Source organism: Scyliorhinus canicula, chromosome 2 (genome assembly GCF_902713615.1).
Source record: "Scyliorhinus canicula chromosome 2, sScyCan1.1, whole genome shotgun sequence".
NCBI classification, from domain to species: Eukaryota; Metazoa; Chordata; class Chondrichthyes; order Carcharhiniformes; family Scyliorhinidae; genus Scyliorhinus; species Scyliorhinus canicula.
This window is the reverse complement of record NC_052147.1, coordinates 258,526,834-258,546,593: the sequence shown is the minus strand read 5'-3', so window position 1 is coordinate 258,546,593 and position 19,760 is coordinate 258,526,834. Positions and strand designations below refer to the sequence as shown.

At 43.4% G+C, this 19,760-nt stretch overlaps 1 protein-coding gene across 4 annotated transcripts in view; it reads right to left on the bottom strand.

The window, feature by feature from the left end:
• mbd6 (methyl-CpG binding domain protein 6) overlaps window positions 1–19,760 on the bottom strand; it is a 371,598-nt gene that overhangs the window by 94,704 nt on the left and 257,134 nt on the right. The window lies entirely within an intron of this gene.

The following is a 19,760-nucleotide window of genomic DNA, read 5'->3' as shown; positions in this document are numbered from 1 at the left end:
TCAGTAATTCACACTGTATTTACCAATACTATTGTAAGCGCAGTAGTGTTCTCCGACCACTAGGGGGAGTAGCTCTGGGAATGCTCAGGAGTTTGTACAGGGCTCCACCCTTGGCTCCGCCCACGACTCCTCCCCTAGACTGCTGTATAAATAACCGTGTCCAGAGCCAGCCTGAGTTCATCGAGAGTTCAACGGGTAACAGGCTGACTCTGAAGTAAGTAGATTAAAACCACTGTTCATATCTGAAAGCATGTGTCTCGTGAATTGATGGTTCCATCAGGTCTCACCCCCACAACCCAAACATGTGCCTGGTAGGTGGATTGGCCACACTAAATTGCGCCTTAATTGGGAAAAAAACAGAATTGCCACTCTAAATTTATAAAAGAAAATGATAACAGGTGACAGTCATTTTGAAAGCTCAATATTGAAAGAAGGTAAGTTATATGTTAGGGTTAAAAGGTTTAAGCATATATGGTAACTGCTACTATAGCTTTATGAAATTTATAAAGGTAAAAAAAGTTTTCTTTCAATTTTAAATAGAATTATTAATTTAGGCGATTTCTGCTGTCACATTTTATAGCTAATCTAGTAATTTATAAAAATAACGCCAGATTTATGCACGTTTTAAAGTTTATTCAAAGCAACTGCTATTTTTCTTTCCTGTATAAAAATGGAAAACAAAAATAGTAATTTAATATGATCTGGAGCTGGACCTCAGTAGCCTTTAATTATGAATTTCAAAAGATCACATTCATTTTAGACCCTTTGTTACAGATCCTTCAAGATAGACTGCAGAAACAAAACTAAGAAATTTGGTGTGCTGCGAAAATGGTTCAGGCACAGCAGAGCTTTTATGACACTTGTAATTGAGCTGCAACCTAGTCTTAAAATAGCAAACCGCAACACATCAGCAACGGCATTTGAAAATAGGATTCTGGAAAGAGTATTCCTACAAGCTTAATTCAAGGCACAAATATAAATGTAAAATGGCAAGGACTGCACTGATACCCTGACTGTCCTTAGTTTGGGAAAAGGCAGTGATTAGCTGTAATGTAACAACAGTAGCTCTAAAACTTGATTTACAGTCAAGCTGATCTCAATTGGAATATGGTAGAGACACTGCAGCAGCCTCAGGCCAGTGAGATAATGACCCACAACCTCCAATAACCCCAAAAGGTGCACTGGGGGGGGGGGGGGGGGGGGGGGAGAGGAGGATCCCCTCAAAGACCCCATGCAACAGCTGCACAGGAATTTCCCAGGAAGTTCACACTTCCAATGGGCAGTTACCCTGCACCAGGAACCTTCTGAAACTTGCATATAAATCGGAGACTTTGGATGGTTCAGACTCTAACCAGACTAGTTACTCAGGAAAAGTTAGAAGAATTAAACCCAGTTCTTTAAAAAAAAAATTAAATTTAGAGTGGCCAATTATTTTTCTTGTTTCCAATTAAGGGGCAATTTAGTGTGGCCAATCCATCTAACCAGCACATCTATGGGTTGTGGGGGTGAAACCTATGCAGACACGTGGAGAATGTGCAAACTGCACAAGGACAGTGACCCAGGGCCGGGATTCGAACCTGGGTCCTCAGCGCTGCATTCCCAGTGGTAACCACTCCGCCACGTGCCATAGAATTTACAGCGCAGAAGGACGCCATTTGGCCCATCGAGTCTGCACCGGCTCTTGGAAAGAGCACCCTACTTAAGCTGACACCTCCACCCTATCCCTATAACTCCACCTAACGCAAGTGCAATTTGGCACGACCAATCCACCTAACCTGCACATCTTTGGACTATGGGAGGAAACCGGAGCACCCGGAGGAAACCCACGCAGACAAGGAGAGAACGTGCAGACTCCGCACAGGCAGTGACCCAAGCCGGGAATCGAACCTGGGACCCTGGAGCAGTGAAGCAACAGTGCAAACCACTGTGCTACTGTGCCGCCCCCGAATTAGACCCAATTCTAACACCTGCATAACTATAGTACTGACCCCGGCCCCCATTGGTGCCCGACTGACCTCCGCCCTGTCCAGACCCACCCTCCGACACGCCCCACCCTGAAATCCTATCCACTTACCTTGTAGACCTACCTTTTCCCTGGCTTCTCAAAGTGGCTGGGACCGTTAAACTTTCCTGCTTTAGGGAAGCTGTTGCTGTAAGGGTGCCTTCATTTCATATGACTTGGCTGCACTTGATTGAAAGCTTCAGGAACCCGCTGCATAGTACTTTTCTCAGCTTGCCTGAATTGGAATGTTGGGTGCAAAATATGCAGCTACCTTCTAGTCTAAGTAAAAAGGAGTGAAGTAGCAATCCGACTGTGATTGCCACTCATTGCAAGTTCAAACCCATTATGTGACAAATTATAGAACCCATGAACATTTGGCTAGGAGGTAATGCCAGAATTAACCGCTGCTGCAATGTTCACTTCAAAATATCCATCATATCAACAGACATTGCCTGGTGACACAAAGAATTCCCACTTGGCTAAGAATTGGTAAATTATACACATCCAGGATTCAACATCTCTAAATATAGCTAATGCTTCACCAATTATGTCCCCATTTTCTTTAAAGCTTGTGGAAGTAAATTGTCCAGAATAATCGCTTCTAATCTTTTCATTACTAAATTGTTATTTTCACACTCATGCCTCCTCTGCTGGATCTGGAAATTTGTTATCAACTTGGGCAACTTTTCCTCCTTTTCTTGATTAAGGTTTTGCAATTAAGGTTAGATTTAATGTTTCTTTTCCAGTTTCCAGGCTACTTCTATTATTTTAAGTACTCTGCTTGTTTCTGCATCTTCCGTTTCCTATATTAATTCAAAGAGTTGTTTGTTTGCCTCTCCCTTCAATTTTTTATCTCCTAAAAGTACTCACTCTCATACAGTTTTAAGAGCACCTGGGACCACACTGCTCCCATATTGGGCAGCACAAGTGGATAGCACTGTGGCTTCACAACACCAGGGCCCCAGGTTTGATTCCCTGCTGGGTCACTGTTTGTGCGGAGTCTGCACGTTCTCCCAGTGTGTGCGTGGGTTTCCTCCGGGTGCTCTGGTTTCCTCCCACAATCCAAAGACGTGCAGGTTAGGTGAATTGGCCATGATAAATTGCCCTTAGTGACCAAAAAGGTTGAGAGGGGTTACTGGGATAGGGTGGAAGTGAGGGCTTAAGTGGGTCAGTGCAGAATCGATGGGCCAAATGGCCTCCTTCTGCATTGTATGTTCTCTGTTCTGTTCTAATTCATAAAATGTGGCTGTAACTGGCAAAGCCAGTATTATTGCCTAATTATCCTCAAGAAGGTGGTGGTGTGCAGCCTCAATTAACCATTGAGGTCCATGTGTTGTAGGGTACACCAAAGGTGCTGGTAGAAGACTTCCCTGCAATGCATCTTGCAAATGGTACACTTTGCTGTCATTTTGTGGAGGTGGAGGATGGGGTGTTGATCAAGCAGGCTGGTTTGCACTGGACGGTGTTGACCTTGGAGGGTTGCTGGAGTTGCACAATTCCAAGCAAGCGGAAAGTATTCCATCACACTCCTGACTCGTACCTTGTAAAGTTCCTGTGTGTGAGTCCAGGTAGTGAATACTGCACAGCTATTAAATCAGGCATTGTGAAATTTTATTCTCATTAATGTTTAAATCTGATCTCTAACAGGAGTCATTGAAATGTAACCAGGAGCAGGAAATCTGGTTGAATGTTTTCCACTCCCAAGCTTCGGGATACTAAGGTTAAATATCAAATGAAATTGGTGTCCTGGTTGAAAAATCTAAACTCGTCTGGCCTCTAGGGCTTATTACCACATGGGCGGTGCATTTATCAACATGATCATTTGGGAAAGTTTGTGCGTTACTGTCATCATTTATCTAATCTTAACTTGCATTTATAAAATACCTTTTAAAGTAGTTAAATGTCCCATGGCACTTCATACAAACATTGTCAAACAATGTGGCTACAAGAGCAGATTAGAGGCTGGGAATTTTGCAGTGAGTAACTGACCTCCTCTCCAAAGTATATCCACAAGATACAATTCAAGAGTGTGATGGAATACTCTCCACTTGCCTGTATTCAGTGCACTCCAATGACACTCAAGAAGTTGTCATGATATGTAGACAGGCATATAATGAGATACAGACAGGCAGCTAATGAACACAGAGAACAGAACATAACCAATCAGCAGGCAGAACACTTTGGGGTGGTTTCCCACTAGAAAAGGCACGTGGAACTCACACTCCGCCTCTTTCCACTGGGGACATCTACAGAATGAGTCAGGGTGTATATATATCATATAACTCCTACAGCATGTGGCTAAGAGCTAGTCTGGTTCAGTCAGACAGAGTAATCACACTTAGGTTAGCAAAGAGTCGAACTCACAGAGAACTGTGCTGACTGTGTGACAGGTTCAATAAATCAGATTGAACTAACTTCAAGGTCTGGAGTATCTTTCAGTTAAAGCTACACCCAGTTGCAGCCCATGTTGTCTCAGCGCGGTTAACACGACAGAAGTTAGTCATCATCCACGTCAAATCAGACCAGTTGATCAGCAAACAATCGACCCTTAAATATTCACTCCTTCCACCATGCACAGTGGCAGCAGTGTGCACCATATACGAGAAGCGCTGCAGCAACTTGCCAAGATACCTTTGACAGCACCTTCCAAATCCACAACCTCCATCAGCTAGAAGGACATAGGCAGCAAATGTTTGGGAAATCCATTGCCTGCAATTCCCCTCCATGCCACATACCATCCTGAGTTAGAATTATAACTGCTCCTTGTCTTTTGTTGGATCAAAGCCTAGAACTTCCTTCCTAATTGCACTGTAGGTGTACCTACACTCTATGGACTGCAGTGTTTCAAGGAGGCTTGTCACCACCTCAAAGGCTAGTAGGGGTGGGTAACAAATGTTGGTTTTGCCAGTGATGCTCAAATCCCAGGAACAAATTTGAAAAATTGATATCAAGCTATGTAAGCATTAAGGCAGATAATCAAAAGCATGGCATCTGAAGTAAGTTTTAAGAGTTGCTTTAAAAGTAGAAAGGCAGAGAAGTTTAAGGCAGGCAATTCCAGAACTCAGTACCTCACGAATATATAAGGTCAGATACAAGTGGAATGGAACTATCTCAAAAGGAGAATTGAAGGAGTCGAATGATCTCAAAAGGTTGGAGGCAGTTACAGAAATATGGAGGAACGAAGCCACTGAGGGAATTGAAAAAAGGATGAACAATTTTAAGTTCTATTCTATAAAATCGAAATGATCCCAACATGGATAACCTCAGCTGGTACGGGAATTGAACCTGTGCTGTTGGCATCACTCTATATGGGGATCGCAGACTGTGCCAGCATTTATTGCCCTTGAGGGGGCAGTTAAGAGTCAACTAAGCCAGACCAGGCAAGGACGACAGATTTCCTTCCCTAAAGGACATCAGTGGCCAGATGGGTTTTTACGACAATGGTTTCATGGTCATCATTAGAAGTTATTTCCAGGTTTTTATTGAATTCAAATTTCACCTTCTGCAGTGGCGGGATTTGAACTGAAGCATTACTCTAGGTCTCTGGTTTACTAGTCCAGTGATAATACCACTATGCCACTGCCTCCCCCTGAGCTAAAGCTGCCCCCAGTTAAATTAGTAGAGGGCAGAAAACAGGCCAGTTAGGAGTATTTTGGAATAGTCGAAGCTAGAGGTAAGAAAGGCACAGCCAAATGTTTTAGACACAGATAAGCTGGTGCAGGCTCAGAGTGAGGTATTATAGAGGTGGAAGTACGCCATCTTACTGTGGCGCATACATGTGGTCGGAATTTCAGTGGTCAGACTTCACAACCTGGTTCAGCTTCAGGCAATTTTACCAATGGGAGGGATGGAGTCAGTGGCTAGGGAACAGAGTTTATGGCTGAAACAAAAGACAATGGACTTTGTTCTTCCTAATATTTAGTTCTAAATTTTTTTTTCCATATTTTGGAATCAGCCTGATCAGTTCTCAGCCCGAACATCATCCTACGTCCCCAATATGACAACACTGGTCTCTGTGCTTCCTTTAAGATGCTTTGAATTGTCTGGAATTTATTTTGAATGCAGTTGTATGAATATTTTCGTCATACAAACTGCTAGTTGCTGCAATTCTTAGCTCTGGGTGTATGCGGTTGAAGCTACCCAAAGGAATTTAAGATAGGACATTACAGCCAGGGAGACACCATTAGTCTGTTCTGAACTAAGATTTCACTATTGAAAGGCTGGAAGGTTAATGCATCCAGCGCAACTACGACTGCCGTACAAGGAAGCTTCAAAGCATTGTTGCTTTACTAAGTAGCTAGATTATATGAAATGAAAAAACAGCTAAGGGCACGATTCTAACCTCCTTTTGCACCCAGCACACCTCGCTCACCTCATTTTTTATCTTGTTCCTCCTAACTACAAAATATTCCATTCTATTTGCTCTTCTGCTAAAGTTGAAATGACATTTGGTGCCACCATCTTTTACTCTTATTTTCTGGGAACAGGAGAGCTCGGAAACGGGGTTCTCACCGATTGCTGAATAGAGCGCAATGCTCCCGGCCCGTGGCACTCAACACAATCTCTCGCATAGTTAAATGAGTCTTAAACCTCAATTAAATATGCTCAGCCTGTTCAAAGCCAGAGTCCCCTGCTTTCTCCGGAATTCACCTCCCCCGTAGGCGCAGTATGAGGGGAGTGAATCAGAACTGGTTTCCAAATATGAAAAAACTTGATGCCGCCAGGGGGCTCAGAGGCCACTGGGTAGTGCCAACCTAGCATTACCAGTGTGCCAGTGCACTGCCATTCAGGGAAGGGTCCCCAAAGGCAGGGTATTATTCACTTGGGGAAGGGGGGGCCAATACCAGCGAGGATGGGGGAGGAGCCAGGTCACCCTCAGGCCTATGTGATGGAAGGGTTGCTCTTTGGGGGTCAATGTTTGGGATTGTTGCCCATGTCTGTGCAGGGGCTGCAATGGCTGTGGGTGGGGGATCTCACATTTAACTTTGAGATCGGGCCAACATTTAAAAATAGTGCCCGATCTTCAAGAAGCTGGTCTTGCTGGCGCCTTTCGGATCCCACTCCAAAAAAAAATTCCAAGTGTGTGAAAATTCAGTGAGAACCTCCCCAAGAAGAAAAGTACAGCACAGGAACAGGCACTTCGGCCCTCCAAGCCTGCGTCGACCATGCTGCCCCATGTCTAAACTAAAACTGCGACAGTTCCGGGGTCCGTATCCCTCTATTCATGTATTTGTCAAGACCCCCCCCCCCTTCCGGCAGCGAGTTCCAGGCACCCACTACCCTCTGTGTAAAAAACAACATCCTGGTAAATCTCTTCTGCACCCTCTCTAAAGCCTCCACATCCTTCTGGTAGTGTGACGACCAGAATTGAACACTATACTCCAAATGTGGCCTAACTAAGGTTCTATACAGCTGCAACATGACTTGCCAATTCTTATACTCAATGCCCCGGCCAATGAAGGCAAGCATGCCGTATGCCTTCTTGATTACCTTCTCCACCTGTGTTGCCATTTTCAGTGACCTGTGGACCTGTACACCTAGATTTCCTGGACTGTCAATACTTTTGAGGGTTCTACCATTCACTGCATGTTCCCTACTTGTATTAGACCTTTCAAAATGCATTACCTCACCGTTGTCCGGATTAAACTCCATCGCCATCTCTCCGCCCAAGTCTCCAAACGATCCAAATCCTGCTGTATCCTCTTGACAGTCCTCATTGCTATCCGCAATTCCACCAACCTTTGTGTCGTCCGCAAACTTACTAATCAGACCAGTTACATTTTCCTCCAAATCATTTATATATACTAAGAACAGCAAAGGTCCCAGCATTGATCCCGGCGGAACACTAGTCACAGACCTCCAATCAGAAAAGCACCCTTCCATTGCTATTCTCTGCCTTCTATGACCTAGCCAGTTCTGCATCCATCTTGCCAGCTCACCTCTGATCCTTTTGCCATGAGGGACCTTGTCAAAGACCTTACTGAAGTCCATATAGACAACATCCACTGCCCTACCTGCATCAATCATCTTTGTCACCTCCTCAAAAAACTCTATCAAGTTAGTGAGACACGACCTCCCCTTCACAAAACCGTGTTGCCTCTCGCTAATACAACCCCTTGCTTCCAAATGGGAGTAGATCCTGACTCGAAGAATTCTCTCCAGTAATGTCCCTACCACTGATGTAAGGCTCACCGGCCTGTAGTTCCCTGGATTATCCTTGCTACCCTTCTTAAACAAAGGAACAACATTGGCTATTCTCCAGTCCTCCGGGACATCACCTGAAGACAGTAAGGATCCAAAGATTTCTGTCAAGGCCTCAGCAATTTCCTCTCTTGCCTCCTTCAGTATTCTGGGGTAGATCCCATCAGACCCTGGGGACTTATCCATCATAACATTTTTCAAGACGCCTAACACCGTGTCTTACTGGATCTCAATATGACCCAGGCTTTCTACACACCCTTCTCCAGACTCAACATCCACCAATTCCTTCTCTTTGGTGAATACTGATGCAAAGTATTCATTTAGTACCTCGCCCATTTCCTCTGGCTCCACACATAGATTTCCTCCCCTGTCTTTCAGTGGGCCAACCCTTTCCCTGGCTATCCTCTTGCTTTTTATGTACGTGTAAAAAGCCTTGGAATTTTCCTTAACCCTATTTGCCAATGACTTTTCGGGACCCCTTTTAGCCCTCCTGACTCCTTGCTCAAGTTCCTTCCTACTTTACTTATGAAATGAAATGAAAATCGCTTATTGTAACAAGTAGGCTTCAAATGAAGTTACTGTGAAAATCCCCTAGTCGCCACATTCCGGCACCTGCTCGGGAAGACTGGTACAGTAATTGAACCGTGCTGCTGGCCTGCCTTGGTCTGCTTTAAAAGCCAGCTCTTTAGCCCTGTCTGTTTCCAGCCTTCTAGCCCTGAAAAATGCCTCCTTTTTCTTTTTGACGAGGCTTACAATATCTTTTGTTATCCAAGGTTCCCGAAATTTGCCTTATTTATCCTTCTTCCTCACAGGAACATGCCGATCCCGAATTCCTTTCAACTGACATTTGAAAGCCTCCCACATGTCAGATGTTGATTTACTCTCTAACATCCGCCCCCAATCTAGGTTCTTCAGTTCCCACCTAATATTGTTATAATTAACCTTCCCCCAATTCAGCACATTCACCCTTGGACTACTCTTATCCTTGTCCACCAGCACTTTAAAACTTACCGAATTATGGTCACTGTTCCCTGAAATGCTCCCCTACTGAAACTTCTACCACTGGGCAGGCTCATTCCCCAATACCAGGTCCAGTACAGCCCCGTCCCTAGTTGGACTATCTACATATTGTTTTAAGAAGCCCTCCTGGATGCTTCTCACAAACTCTGCCCCATCTAAGCCCCTGGCACTAAGTGAATCCCAGTCAATATTGGGGAAACTCCAAACAATAACTAAGTGTGTGTGGATTGTGATGAGAATCATGCCGGAACAGCCAGCAGCATTCTCATCAGTTTTCCCGCCTATAATGACACTGGGAGAACAGCCCCTTTAGTGTCAAGCTCAGAGGAAAAACAAAGCATTGCACTTTGTTGCTCATTATTTCACTCGGTTGGACACATAAAGACAGACTTAAACTTGTGTTCACCAATGCAAACTCACCATTGCAACACTCCCTTTTCTTTCGAGACTATTATAAATCTTGGCCTTGCTCCCCTCATTTTTCATCTTGTTCCTTCAAAATATTCCATTCTATTTGCTCTTCTGCTAAAGTTGAAGTGACATTTGTTGCCACCATCTTTTACTCTAACAACTGTTTCCAAGGATCTAAAAGCTAGAACACCTTTTCTCCAACGTTCCCCTTTCTTCTATTCCTTCTGTACAGCTGGGCAGCAGGGTAGCATAGTGGGAGCACTGATGCTTCACAGCTCCAGGGTCCCAGATTTTATTCCCGGCTTGGGTCACTGCCTGTGCGGAGTCTGCCCATTCTCCCTGTGCGTGGAAGAGCGCGAATGGCCTCCTACTGCTCCTATTTTCTATGTTTCTATGCACACTGCAAGGAACACTTGGCACGGTAACACAGTGGTTAGCATTGTTACTTCACAGCGCCAGGGTCCAGGTCCGATTCCCGGCTTGGGTCACTGTCTATGGGGAGTCTGCACATTCTCCCTGCGTGGGTTTCCTACGGGTGCTCTGGTATCCTCCCACAAGTCCCCAAAGACGTGCTCGTTAGGTGAATTGGACATTCTGAATTCTCCCTCTGTGTACCCAAACAGGCGCCGGAATGTGGCGACTAGTGGCTTTTACAGTAACTTCATTGCAATGTTGATGTCAGCCTACTTGTAACAATAAAGATTATTATTGTTTCATTGTTTGTTTCCTTTAAGATTGAGATGCAACCATACATGTACACATCTCAAAGGGAATATTGCATGTGCGGATCTATTTTTCTTCCCTCCATGGCACATTTCCAATTGCACACACCTTAAAGACACCACTGTTTATCTTTATTGTTTTTTAAAAATATGTATTTTATTCCAAATGTGTTACAAAAAGCAACATATACAATAACACAGGCGGCATGGTGGCATAGTGATTAGCACTGCTGCCTCACAATACCAAGGACCAAGTTTCAATCCCGACCCTGGGTCACTGTCCGCGTGGTGTTTGCACATTCTCCCCGTGTCTACGTGGGACTCAGCCCCACAACCCAAAGATGTGCAAGGTAGGTGGATTGGCCACGCTAAATTGCCCTTTAATTGGGAAAAAAAACGAAAATTGGATACTCAAATTCATAAACAAAAACACACTCCACAAATGCTCAGTCCACATTTTGTACAATTTTTCCCCTTTGGATCTGGCCAGAGCACCACCACAACCTTGGATAATGTCCCAAACACCGCTTCCCAGAATCTCTACAGCGCCTCACAACCCGAGAACATGTGTGCATGATTCGCCGGCCCTCGCCCACTCTTCTCGCACTCAACGGCCACTCCTTGGAGGAACCCACTTATCCTTGCCAGGGTCCATGTACCGTGTGCATCACGATGAACTGAATAAAGTTCAAACTTGTGCAAGATGAGGTCTAATTCACCCTACGCATCGCCTGGTGCCACAGTCCCCAGCCTATCTGCCCGCCAATTCCTCTTCCCATTTGTTCTTGATACTCACCACCTGCACCCCTTCTGTTTTCCCAACCACCCATATACATCTCCCAACTCATCCAGGAGCAGCAATTGCTCCAATAAGGTGCGCTCCGGCAACTTGTAAAATGTCCTCCACTCCTTTGGTGCAAAGCCCCTCACCTGCATATATCTAAATTTATTCCACCTCAGCAACTTAAATCTCTCCCGCAACTCATCCAGACCTGCAAACTTCCCTTCCAAGTACAAGTGCCTCGCCCTCACACACCCCACCTCCCTCCACTTTCCATACATCCCATCAATCTCTCCCGGCTTAAACCTATGGTTCCCACACAGCGGTGTCAACACCGTCATCCCCTCCAACTTAAAGTGTCTCCGCAACAGATTCCACACCTTACCTGTCGTCTGTACCACCGGGCTCCCCATTTACTTCCCCGGAGTGAGTGGAAGCAGAGCCATCATCATAGCCCTCAGACTGGAATCCCGACAGGACTCCGCCATCTTGACCCACTCCGCCTCGAGCATTGCCTCACCTTCGCCACATCTGCTGCCCAGTAATGGTGCAGCACGTTCGGGAGCGCCAACCCCCCTTTCTGCCTCTGCAGCAGGGTCCTCTTTACCCTTGCTCTTTCCCTGCTTATATAAATTCCAAAATCACTGTCTCCAATTTTTGGAAGAAGGCCTTAGGGAGAAGGATCGGGAGGGTCTGGAAAACAAACAGAAACCTTGGCAGCACATTCATCTTCACCACCTGCACCCTTCCTGCCAGTGTCAGGAGTAACGTATCGCATCAGATGGTTTCACAGGTCGGCGCAACATCGAGGGCCGAAGGGCCCGTAGTGCGCTGTAGTGTTCTATGTTCTATCTCTCAAAATCACCCCTAATCTCCTCAATTAACGTTGTAAAATTCGACCTGTGCATCGTAGCCCATGATCGTTATTGGTTATTCCTCCCACATAAAGCCTACACTTTTTTAAAAATCCGAACTTGGTGTTGCCTGGCTAATTCAGACACATCATTTTGTGTACGGATTTCTAAAGCACATATCATGCCTGAACAACCTGTTCGAATTTTTTTTGAAGGTGATGAAGTAGTGGGCAGGATATAATTTATGTGGATTTCCAGAAGGCATTTGATAAAGTCCCTCAGAAGAGACTGTTAGCTGAAGTTGAAGCTTTGGAATCAACTGGAAATTATTGACCTGGTTAGAAAATGGGGGGGGGGGGGGGGGTCTGAGTTGGAGCGTAAACAATGACTGTATTTTACAGCTGAGATGACAAGACATATAACCACATCTCCAAGATTGCAGATGACACAAAGATAAGCAGCATTGTAAGCCATGTAGATTAAAACATAACATTGCAACACAATATTAACTTAAGCAAATGGGCAAAACTGTAACAAATAGAATCCAATATAGACAAATGTGAGGTCACCGCTTTGGAGCTTAAAAGCATAGAATGGAGTATTTGCTGAATGGCAGTGGAGGTTCAAGTACATAGATGATCAAAATGTCATGACCAGATGAAAAATATAATCGAAGAGGCCAATGGAATGCTGACCTTTATATCTAGAGGACTAGAGTACAAGGTTAGAAGTCATGCTTTGGTTCTAAAAAGCAATGGTTAGACCACACCTGGAATTGTGTGTTCAGTTCTGGGCACTATACCTCAGAAACATTTTACTGACCTTGAAGTAAGTGCTGCATCGATTTATGTGTATGATACCTGGATTTGAAGGGTTAAATCATGAGGCAGAGTTCTATTCCCTAGAAATCAGCATGCTAGGTTTTATTGGTCAGTATATTGAATACAGGAGTTGGGACATCTTGTTGAAGTTGTACAAGACATTGGTTAGACCACACATGGAATACTGTGTTCAGTTCTGGTCACCCTATTATAGGAAGGATATTGTTAAACTATAATAATAATCATTATTGTCACAAGAAGGCTAACATTAACACTGCAATGAAACTAGAAAGAGTGCAGAAGAGATTTACGAGGATGCTACCAGGACTTGGTAGTCTGGGCTACAAGGAGAGGCTGGATAGGCTGGGACATTTTTCCCTGGAGCATAGGAGGCTTAGGAGTGATCTTATAGAGGTCTACAAAATGAAGAGCATAGATAAGAAAGATAGTCGACATCTTTTCCCAAAGGTAGAGGAATCTAGAACTAGAAAGCATAGGTTTAAGGTGAGAGGGGAGAGATACAACAGAGACAAGAGGAGAAATTTCTTTATACAGAGGGTGGTGAGCATCTGAAACAGGCTGCCAGAGGCAGTGGTAGAGATGGGAATACTTTTAGACAGTTAGACAGCTAAAAAGCAGTTAGACAGTTATATGGCAAGGTGGGTATACAGGGATATGGGCCAAATGCAGGCAAGTGGAACTAGCATAGTGATAGAAACTGGACGGCATGGACAAGCTGGGCCGAAGGGCCTGTTTCCATGCTGTAAACATCTATGACTCTATGAATTCAGAAAATTAAGGGATGAATGTTTCAAAATTTTGTGATATTAAGATGACTTGATAAGGTAGGTAGAGAAACTATTTCCATTGGTTGAATCTAGATCCAGCCTAAAATTCTAAGGCCAGGCCTTTCCGGAATGAAGTTAAGAAATATTTCTACACGCAAAAGATGTCAGGACTCATGGGATTGAGTTATAGTGTGAGATTGGACAGGCTATGACATTTTTGTTTGGCACGTAGAAGTCTGGGGGGTGAACTTGAAAGTGAAAAGTGAAAATTGCTTATTGTCACAAGTAGGCTTCAAATGAAGTTACTGTGAAAAGCCCCTAGTCGTCGCATTCTGGCACCTATTCTGGTAGGCTCGTACGGGAATTGAACCGTACTGCTGGCCTGCCTTGGTCTGCTTTCAAAGCCAGCGATTTAGCCAAATTGTGCTAAACCACCCCATAGCACTTCTCGAACTTCTAGAGATGGATAAGATCATGAGAGGCATGGATAAGCTGAATACACTTTGTCTTTCTCCCAGAGTTGGGGAATCGAGACCTAGAGGGCATTGGTTTGGGCTAAGAAGGGAAAGAATTGATGGGAACCTGAGGAGCAACTTTTTTACCCAGAAGATGGCACATTAGTGGAATTAGCAACAGGAGGAAGTGGTCGAGGCAGGGATATTGACAACATTTAAAAGTCATTTGGACAGATACATGGATAGGAAAGGTTTTGAGGGATACAGGCCAAATACAGGCAAATGGGGTTGGCTTAGATGGGCTTTTTGGTTGGCATAGACCAGTTTGGGCCAAAGGGCCTGTCTCCATGTCGTTGATTCTATGGTTCTATGAAAAGGATATACAAATGGCAACTTTTCTGCATCGAGCAATTGATCATGTAAATTTGGATTGATAAATTTATGTCAGCCAAAGATGTTAAGGAGTTGGAGGCAGTCAGGTTTACATAGTCAGATCTACATAATCAGATCATCGGTCAGCCATGGTAAAGAATGGTGGAATACGTTTCTGAGGTTAGTTGACCTCCACTTTTTACTGACATTTTTCTTGTTGTATTTGACCCTTGAATTAGGTTTCTCAAAATATGCAATGAGGTGTTCGGATTTGGGATAAAAGCATTTTCAATGCATGTCATGTTAATTTGATTTCCACTACTTAATCAGTTATTACAGAGACCCAAACGTCCGGTGCCAACACAATGGTCTGATGTGGAAATAATAGGTGTGGCTGAATCAGTTTGAACTTTTGGCACACTGGATTCAGCAGTGCTGCACCATAAATCTGATATGAAATACACATAGGTGCTGCAATCAATCATGCAGCAATGTGTGGAACCGCAACATAAAATCCCCACAAGATTAAGTTGCATTGGCATTGTCCCTGTAACATGGATTAAATATCTCATAGTCAGAGCTATAAAAAAACCCCGAATGCAATGTTCATTCCAGGCTGCATAGCAATCGGGAAAGTCTTGTGCAAACTGAACACAACAGGCTTTTTGTGCGGTGGGACAAAAAAATTATAGGGACATTGATGCCAAGTCAAACAAGGAGGGTATCGTGTGGGATGACCAAACCTTTGACCAGAGGCAGAGTTTACAGGGGGTCTCGAAGGAAGAGAGGTGGCGCAGCAGAGGGGTTTATGGAAGAGAACCCCAGAATATGCACTTCGGCTGTGGCAGATCTGAGGATAAGCCATCATGTCTTTGCGCTCACACTTCTTCCTGGGACTTGCGATGATCATTCTTGTTCCTGCAATATTATCTAGGTTCTCCAGATAAATCCTCAGTGTGATCTTAAGGCCAGGTAATAAGATTCTTTTCTTCGCCTCAGTGTCAGAAAGTCATTCAGCTTGGCCAGACCTGTGTCCAAATAAACCAGACTAGTTTGGCCCAACCTTTAAAGGTATGGCTGCTGTCAATGATGATGCTAAGATCATTGGAAGGTGAGGCAAGAGGGTGAACTATACAACAGATCTGAATGAGAGGAATGGAGATTTCACGGGAGCAGATATTTAAAAACTAATTACTTTCCTGGGATATGGGCATTGCTAACTGGGCCAGCATTTGTTGCCGAAGCTTACTTGCCCTCAAGAAAATGGTGAGCTGCCTTCTTGAACCACTGCAGTCCATGTGGAGTAGGTACATCCAGAGTGCTGCTGGGAATGGAGTTTCAAGATTTTGATCCAGCGACAATGAAGGAACAGCAATAGTTCCAAGTCAGGATGGTGCGTGACTTGGGGTGGTGTTCTAGAGGTCTGGAAAAGGTTACAGAAATAGGGAAACCATTCTGGATGGAGTCTGCATATTCTCTCCGTGTCTGCGTGAGTTTCCTCCCATAGTCCAAAGATGTGCAGGTTAGGTGGATTGGCCATGCTAACTTGCTCGTAGGCTAGGTGGGGTTACGGGAAAGGGTGGATATGTGGGTTTAAGTAGGGTGCTCTTTCCAAGAGCCAGTGCAGACTCGATGGGCCGAATGGCCTTCTTCTGCACTGTAAATTCTATGATCTACATGATTAAATGATCCAAACAGGACAAGAATTTTAAAATTAAGGCACTAGGGAACTGTCAGCTAATGTGGGTCAACAAGGACAAAGACTTTGAGCAGGAGCATAGAACATACAGAGCAGAAGGAGGCCATTCGGCCCATCTGAGTCTGCACCGACCCATTTAAGACCTCATTTCCACCCCTATACCTGTAACCCAATAACCCCTCCGAACCTTTTTTGGTCACCAAGGGCAATTTATCATGGCCAATCCACCTAACCTGCATGTCTTTGGACTGTGGTAGGAAACGGGAGCACCCAGAGGAAACCCGCGCAGACACGGGGAGAACATCCAAACTCCACACAGACAGTGACACAGCGGGGAATCGAACCTGGGACCCTGGCACTGTGAAGCCTCAGTGCTATCCACTTGTGCTACCGTGCTGCCCAAAGCATGAGCAGGACTTTGTGGGGAATAAAATATGGGGAGCAGAGTCTAGGATGAAGTAAAAACTTGACAGAGTGCAGGATGGGAGGACAGATAGGGGAAGTCCCAGAATTGTTAAGTCTAGTTCTGACAAAGATATGGATAAAAGTTTAAGAGAATGATAGCCTGAAGTAAGGGCTGATGGTTAATATCACCAAGATGGAGGTAGGCAGTCCAATGGTTGAAAACTATAGCATCAGATGTTCAGCAGAGAAACAGCAAACTCTTCTGCACCCACATGTTCATAGAATTACTGAATATTAAAATCACCAATAAAGTCTGCGACTTAACAAAGGAAAATGAATTACTGTGCCAGTTTGTGAATATTGTTATGCACAAAGTTGTTCGTTACTTTGATCACAGAGTACAACGTTTTAAAAAAAATGTAAAGTCCTAGGATAGTGTTGGATATAAAAAAACTAAAATGCTTCATCATTTAAAGACTTTTAAATTGCTAATTATTTCATCTGCATCAATTAAAATCAAAAAAATAAATTAACTGTCCGAAATGATTATGCCTTCATTCACTATATTCAAATTATCCTTGTGCCAAAAGCCTCAACTAAAATGAGCTTCAAAATGTTGGAAAGACACAAGTTTGGAACCATCTTAAGACAGAATATTATTTCAACTATTTTTTTAAAAATTACTTTATCAGAGTTACAAAGTCAGGGTTCAGCATGTGGACAGGGGCGAAGCCCTAATCCAGCTCCTTGCTTGCCCCAAAAACCAATTCAAATTGAATCCAATTCATGGTCTCCACAAGACAGACATACCAGATCCTGGCATTACACCTGATCCCATGCTCATCTTAGCCAAAAGGCCGAGAAGCGCTATGCTAGATCTTAGCCAAAAGGCCGAGAAGCAATGTACTATTTCAACTATTGATTACGTAACAGAATAGTGAACATGTAGTACTGACTGTTGTCCATTTCAAACATAATGCTTTCATTTAGGTTCTGAACCCTTGTCTCCATTTTTTTGATTTTTTCCCCCAGTCTTAAACCACACTGAGGTTTACATTTTTTCATTCAAACGTAAATGAACATAAATTGTTCTCATAAAAATTGCAGTAGCTGTCTACTTTTCCACAAATTCAGAATGGCAGAAAGGGGTTGAATTTTAACTTTCTTGGTTCTCTTTTTTTATTTGAATCTGGACATACCAGAAGAGATTGCACATTTCTATTTGTTCCAAGATGGCCCTTGAAGCAGTTAGTCCACTTCAGAGTGTAGTCCACTTCAGCGGGCATTAAGAGTTGATTATGTAATGTAAATAAGAATCAGCAAACTTACATTTTTAAATGGCAACTTTCATGATGATTGCTTTTCTAGGTTCCAGCACTTAAATTACAAAATTAATCTAGAGTAATAGTCTAGGATCACAAATATACTCGATACATTCATGACACAAATGCTGTAATTCTTTAAAGATGCATCAAGGACAAAAGTGATGTGTTTCAAAATAACAGATCCAGAAATCATTTTATAGCCTAAAAATCTAATAATAGACTTTATGATTTTTCAAATGCAACTGTCAAAGGTTTGGAATGAAGAGAATTATCTGCAATATATGACCTTCAGAACAGGATGTCTCGCTCCAGTACTTAAACCAAATTACTTTGGAAAAAATGAACAACTAACTGATATTGCATGAGGTTTACCCTTAATGGTTGATAGAAGGTTATAAAGAATTGAAAAAAATGGTACTAGATACATGAAAGGAGGACATGATTTTTCATAACCTAATACAAACTGCAACAGCTCCAGTTCAGGAAGTGGCTATGAGCTCGGAACATAATCTTCTATGTTTAAAGAGCAAAGCTGCAGGCAATGCCAGCGGTTTTATCGGAAGAAGTAGTGTGGAAACTCTGCTGCTTGGATTCTATGCAAACCATTAGGTCGGATGCGGAACATTAAAGGCAGCAGACTAGTGGCATGTCATATTTCTGACAGAACAATCATTAATTGATTGGGCTGGCTGCAAAATAATAGAACATAATTATGTGCAAATTTATCTTTTTTGGAGTACCCAATTCTTTTTTTCCCCCCAATTAAGGGGCAATTTAGTGCCGCCAATTCACCTAACCTGCACATCTTTAGGTTGTGGGTTTGAGACTCACGCAGACATAGGGAGAATGTAAAAACTCCACATGGACAGTGACCTGGGGCCGGGATCGAACTCGGGTGTTCGGCGCCGTGAGGCAGCAGTGCTAACCACTGAGCCACTATGTCGCCCTCTTGGTGTGCGAATTTCTAAACAGCAATCATGGATGTGCCCGAAGATACCATTACATTCACCAGCCCAGCAAAATTGAGGTAGCATCTCGTCCCTGGTGAAACATTGTAAACAATTCGAAAAACCACAGCTACGTGGAATGTGCGTGGGAAAAAGGAAGTACTTTGAAAAGGCGACAAAAATAACATCTAAAACATATGCGCAAAAGCAAATGAGTATCCAATCGCAATGCATTGATTTATCTTCGATGCATTACTAAAGTTTCGTACCAGTGAAAACATTAAAGATCCCATAATATTAGCTAGATTAATCGATTTTAAACTATTTTGAAAATGCAAAGCTTTTTGGATCATAAATTGAATACTGCATAAATATTGTACTTGTTGATAAACTATGAACATTTCATACTTTTGAATTCAATGGCAGCAGTGCTGCATTATTTTCAAAATGCGATAGTGCTCAAGATTGTTTTAAACAGACACTGGTATAAAGAAACCTGTTTGTAAAGACTTCCTTCACTCAAATTCGAAACAAAAGTTCTTAGTCAAAGAAATAACAAAAGAATTGCAAAATAGTTGAAGACTCAAATTATCATGCAATGTTATTTATTTAAAAACAGATGGTGTACGAGTATAGACGGGAAATAAGTTGAAGATCTTGACTGCAGCATTGTCTTCCTCTGTATTAGCCATACGTTTCTGTCAAAGCAACAGAGAGGCTAATGGCACTTGCCGTTATCAATGCGCAAATGCTGCAGCAAATTCATTGAGGACAGATGCACAATTAAACACAGAAATACAAAAGTTGCTGTCCATGACCTGCTGCTGCTTCACTGACTTCATGAAAACGGCTTCGTGCTCTCTGCTTTACCACTGTGATGCACCGAGTGGCGAGAAGTTGCTCTATTGCCAAAGAAAGTTACAGCTGGTCTGAGACGATGCAAGGAACCTGTTTTCA